Source organism: Salvelinus fontinalis, chromosome 6 (assembly GCF_029448725.1).
Source record: "Salvelinus fontinalis isolate EN_2023a chromosome 6, ASM2944872v1, whole genome shotgun sequence".
Classification (NCBI taxonomy): Eukaryota; Metazoa; Chordata; class Actinopteri; order Salmoniformes; family Salmonidae; genus Salvelinus; species Salvelinus fontinalis.
The window spans coordinates 80,079,278-80,085,817 of record NC_074670.1 but is presented as its reverse complement, the minus strand read 5'-3'; positions in this window follow the sequence as shown (position 1 = coordinate 80,085,817).

Below are 6,540 nucleotides of genomic sequence, written 5' to 3'. Positions count from 1 at the left end.
CAGTTTTAAGAAAAATAAGTGTTAAGAAAGTATTTACTAAAGAAACTGAAATAATATAAAATAAATCATAGAAAAAAATATGAAAAGGTGTTGTGGTGCCCTCTTCATGACTGTCTTGGTGTGTTTGGACCATGATAGTTTGTTGGAGATATGGACAGCAAGGAACTTGAAGCTCTCAACCTGCTCCACTGCAGCGCCATCGAGGAGAATGGGGGCGTGCTCGGCCCTCCTTTCCTGTAGTCCACGATCATCTCCTTTGTCTTGATCACATTGAGAGAGATGTTGTTATCCTGGCACCACACTGCCAGGTCTCTGACCTCCTCCCTATAGACTGTCTCATCATTGTCGGTGATCAGGCTTACCAATGTTTTGTCATCGGCAAACTTAATGATGGTGTTGGAGTCGTGCCTGATCATGCAGTCATTGGTGAACAGGGAGTACAGGAGGGGACTGAGCACGCACCCCTGAGGGGCCCCCGTGTTGAGGATCAACGTGGCAGATGTGTTGTTTACTACATTTACATTTACATTTAAGTAATTTAGCAGACACTCTTATCCAGAGCGACTTACAAATTGGATATATATATATATATTTAACCAGGCAAGTCTGTTAAGAACAAATTCTTATTTTTCAATGACGGCCTAGGAACAGTGGGTTAACTGCCTTGTTCAGGGGCAGAACGACAGATTTTTACCTTGTCAGCTCGGGGATTCGAACTTACAACCTTTCTGTTACTAGTCCAACGCTCTAACCACTAGGCTACCTGCCGCCCCCCTTACCACCTGGGACCCGTCAGGGAGTCCAGGATCCAGTTGCAGAGGGAGGTGTTTAGTTCCAGTCAATGAATAGCATTCTCACATAGGTGTTCCTTTTGTCCAGGTGGGAAAGGGCAGTGTGGAACGCAGTAGAGATTGCATCATCTGTGGATCTGTTGGGTTGGTATGCAAATTGGAGTGGTTCTAGGGATTCTGGGATAATGGTGTTGATGTGAGTCATGACCAACTTTTCAAAGCACTTTGTGGCTACAGACATGAGTGCTACGGGTCGGTAGTCATTTAGGCAGGTTACCTTGGCGTTATTGGGCACAGGGACTATGGTGGTCGGCTTAAAACATGTTGGTATTACAGACTGGGTCAGGGAGAGGTTGAAAATGTCAGTGAAGACACTTGCCAGTTGGTCAGCACATGCTCGGAGTACACGTCCTGGTAGTCCGTCTGGCCCTGCTGCCTTGTGAATGTTGACCTGTTTAAAGGTCTTACTCACATCGGCGACAGTAGGTGATAGGGTGTTATTTGGGACACAGTAGTATGTAGTGTACCATTGTGTTTTGGAGGTTTTCAGGAAGTCTTGCCTGTTCCTGGTTGTTTGAATGTAATTGTTGCTGAGGCAGCACACAGGAAGGAACTCTTCAGGAAATTCCTTTAAAAAAAGAAAGTGCTCTTTTCCTCCAAAATATTTGTCAGCTAAAGAGGAGGACATGGGGGAATAAAACAAAATGGAACCTTTCATTGGAGACTTGTAGTAGGTTGTAGTAGTGCTGATTTAGAAGACTTAGAAGACTTAGAGACTTCCAGGAATCAAAAAGTCGGCAGAGAGGATTATAAGACTGTCTGGATGCAATGACCAGCAGGATTCCTTTAACAGGTAAGAACTATGTTCTGTGTAGTGATGCTTGAGTTGCTGTAAGAGACTTTCTATCATTTAATCTAGGAACATTTGTCACTCATAATACTTAAATCATTACCGTATCTGACAGGAGCTCAAAGACACTCCCATTGCCCTATGTCCTTGCCTTGGCTTGGCCGTCCACAAATATTACTAAATGTCTTCCTATTGATTCAAGGAAAAAACCTCAGCTGCAGACTCAGACAGAAACGGTACATTAAATGTAATTTTCTCATAAATTTAGACCTGTCTCTCCTGACCTCCAGAGATTGAGCGTACCTCCCAAATGGAATCCTATTCCCTATATAGTGCACTACATTAGACCAGAGACCTATTCCCTATATAGTGCACCACTTTAGACCAGAGACCTATTCCCTATATAGTGCACCACTTTAGACCAGAGACCTATTCCCTATATAGTGCACCACTTTAGACCAGAGACCTATTCCCTATATAGTGCACTACATTAGACCAGAGACCTATTCCCTATATTGTGCACTACTTTACACCAGAGACCTATTCCCTATATAGTGCACAACTTTAGACCAGAGACCTATTCCCTATTATAGCGCACTACAGAGAGAATAATGACTCATTCGTGGAGAGAAAGCCTATTTCATAAACACGTTCTTTTTTTTCTTTGAGACTCGATGTCAGGAATTATTTCAAATAAATGTCAAAAGGATTTTTGAATTCAGATCACCATCAAACAACTTTGCTCTTTACTAATTGGATGAGAGAGAGAGAGATGCTCATCTTAACGGTTTAATATATTATCAGTGTAACGGTCAACTGATGGCTCATAGCATATGAATAAGTCACTGAGGGTGGTGGGTACAGGAGCTGCAAATTCCTCCTTTTTGGTTGCCTATTTGGTTCACTACTTTTGACCAGGGCCCATGGGGCTCTCGTCAAAAGTAGTGCACTATAATAGGGAATAGGGTGCTGTTTGAGAAGCAACCTTTATATTCAGATAGAGCATGAGGCAGATGAGACAGATGATACACACTGCTGCTGCATAATGACATATACTGTCATCAGTCAGCAGGCTAGCTTCCCCTGTCAGCAGGCTAGCTTCCCCTGTCAGCAGGCTAGCTTCCCCTGTCAGCAGCTTGTATGAGAAAGAAGTCATTGTACTTTGCTGGTGTACAGTATAAAAATCATACCTATTTGAGCACACAGGACCCATACTGACAAAATAAATTGCATACTGGAAATGCTGTATACTTTAGGTAACACTTTACAATAAGGTTTTAAAAATAACTGTAATTTATAAAAGGTACCTTATTTTAAAGTGATATACACCTTTAATAGTATACAGTTGAAGTCGGAAGTTTACATACACTTAGGTTGAAGTCAATAAAACTCGTTTTTCAACCACTCCACAAATTTCCTGTTAACAAACTAGTTTTGGCAAGTCGGTTAGGACATCTACTTTGTGCATGACACAAGTAATATTTCCAACAGTTGTTAACAGACAGATTATTTCACTGTATCACAATTCCAGTAGGTCAGATGTTTACATACACTAAGTTGACTGTGCCTTTAAACAGCTTGGAATATTGCAGAAAATTATGTCATGGCTTTAGAAGCTTCTGATAGGCTAATTGACATAATTTGAGTCAATTGGATGTGTACCTGTGGATGTATTTCAAGGCAAACCTTCAAACTCAGTGCCTCTTTGCTTGACATCATGGGGAAATCAAAAGAAATCAAGCCAAGACCTCAGAAAACAAATTGTAGACCTCCAAAAGTCTGGTTCATCCTTGGGAGCAATTTCCAAACGCCTGAAAGTACCACGTTCATCTGTACAAACAATAGTACGCAAGTATAAATACCATGGGATCACGCAGCCGTCATACCGCTCAGGAAGGAGACTCCTAGAGATGAACGTACTTTGGTGCAAAAAGTGCAAATCAATCCCAGAACAACAGCAAAGGACCTTGTGAAGATGCTGCAGGAAACAGGTACAAAAGTATCTATATCCACAGTAAAACGAGTCCTATATTGACATAACCTGAAAGGCCTCTCAGCAAGGAAGAAGCCACTGCTCCAAAACCGCCATAAAAAAGCCAGACTACGGTTTGCAACTGCACATGTGGAGAAAGATCATACTTTTTGGAGAAATGTCCTCTGGTCTGATGAAAAAAAATATAACTATTTGTTCTCGAGGAAAAAAAGGGGAGGCTTGCAAGCCAAAGAACACCATCCCAACCGTGAAGCACAGGGGTGGCAGCATCATGTTGTGGGGGTGCTTTGCTGCAGGAGGGACTGGTGTACTTCACAAAATAGATTGCATCATGAGGCTGGAAAATTATGTGGACATATTGAAGCAACATCTCAAGACATCAGTCAGGAAGTTAAAGCTTGGTCGCAAATGGGTATTTCAAATGGACAATGACCCCAAGCATACTTCCAAAGTTGTGGCAAAATGGCTTAAGGACAACAAAGTCAAGTTATTGGAGTGGCCATCACAAAGCCCTGACCTCAATCCTATAGAAAATTTGTGGGCAGAACTGAAAAAGCGTGTGCGAGCAAGGAGACCTACAAACCTGACAGTTACACCAGCTCTGTCAGGAGGAATGGGCCAAAATTCACCCAACTTATTTTGGGAAGCTTGTGGAAGGCTACCCGAAACGTTTGACCCAAGTTAAGCAGTTTAAAAGCAATGCTACCAAATACTAATTGAGTGTATGTAAACTTCTGACCCACTGGGAATGTGATGAAAGAAATAAAAGCTTAAATAAATCATTCTCTCTTCTATTATTCTGACATTTCACATTCTTAAAATAAAGTGGTGATCCTAACTGATCTAAGACAGGGAATTTTTACTAGGATTAAATGTCAGGAATTGTGAAAAACTGAGTTTAAATGTAATTGGCTAAGGTGTATGTAAACTTCCGACTTCAACTGTGTCTAGCACACATATAATGTGTATACTACTACCCACAATGACTACTACCCACAATGACTACTACCCACAATGACTACTACCCATAATGACTACTACCCACAATGACTACTACCCATAATGACTACTACCCACAATGACTACTACCCACAATGACTACTACCCACAATGACTACAGTTCACACAATGAATCATAGGGTAAATTATTTATGATTTCTCCACTGCCATCTCTGTGTATTTGTTATTCAATCTATGCAATATCAAGGTTCTAATATATACAGTATGTTGACAAGGTAATGATATATACAGTATGTTAACAAGGTATTAATAATATAGAGTAAGTTGACAAGACATTAACATACAGTGCGTTGAATAGGTGTGTCTGTCTGTGTCAAAATCAACCACATAAAATCCTTAAAATGCTTCAATCTTTGGATCCCGAGGAAGTTAAAGGGGCAATCTTTGGACTTTTAATTGAATGACGTTGTTGAATCCGACATTTCCCCTTTAATGATCTGACCTTTGGATATAATGTAATTAGTAGACCTCCTGTTCATACAGTACATAACAACTGTAATGTATGAGAACAAATAACATATCACTATAGAAACCACAACTACAGATCTATAGCTAGTGGTTTGTCTGTGGTGTCAATATCTAACTCTGCAATAAATTACTTCACTAGCCCTGTGGCAATTTTTCATTATTTCTGACCACTAATTTCTAATTTCCCATAATAAAATAACTAGAGTAACAAAAATCACTGTGGACAGTGTACCGTACAACAGCTTATACTGGCCTCTTATTTTCCTATGTTGCTGATGTTGTCGAGATCAATTGAATTGTCCTCAGATTACCCTGCACACTATATCAAACCGTCTCTTTAATCCGTACCCTAGAGTCTATATCCAGGACCATGTGATACAGGAAACATCTATATCCAGGACCATGTGATACAGGACACATCTATATCTAGGACCATGTGATACAGGAAACATCTATATCCAGGACCATGTGATACAGGAAACATCTATATCTAGGACCATGTGATACAGGACACATCTATATCCAGGACCATGTGATACAGGAAACATCTATATCCAGGACCATGTGATACAGGAAACATCTATATCCAGGACCATGTGATACAGGAAACATCTATATCCAGGACCATGTGATACAGGAAACATCTATATCCAGGACCATGTGATACAGGAAACATCTATATCCAGGACCATGTGATACAGGACACATCTATATCTAGGACCATGTGATACAGGAAACATCTATATCCAGGACCATGTGATACAGGACACATCTATATCCAGGACCATGTGATACAGGAAACATCTATATCCAGGACCATGTGATACAGGACACATCTATATCCAGGACCATGTGATACAGGACACATCTATATCCAGGACCATGTGATACAGGAAACATTTATATCCAGGACCATGTGATACAGGAAACATCTATATCTAGGACCATGTGATACAGGAAACATTTATATCCAGGACCATGTGATACAGGAAACATCTATATTCAGGACCATGTGATACAGGACACATCTATATCTAGGACCATGTGATACAGGACACATCTATATCCAGGACCATGTGATACAGGAAACATCTATATCTAGGACCATGTGATACAGGAAACATCTATATCCAGGACCATGTGATACAGGAAACATCTATATCTAGGACCATGTGATACAGGACACATCTATATCCAGGACCATGTGATAGAGGAAACATCTATATCCAGGACCATGTGATACAGGAAACATCTATATTCAGGACCATGTGATACAGGACACATCTATATCTAGGACCATGTGATACAGGAAACATCTATATCTAGGACCATGTGATACAGGACACATCTATATCTAGGACCATGTGATACAGGAAACATCTATATCCAGGACCATGTGATACAGGACACATCTATAT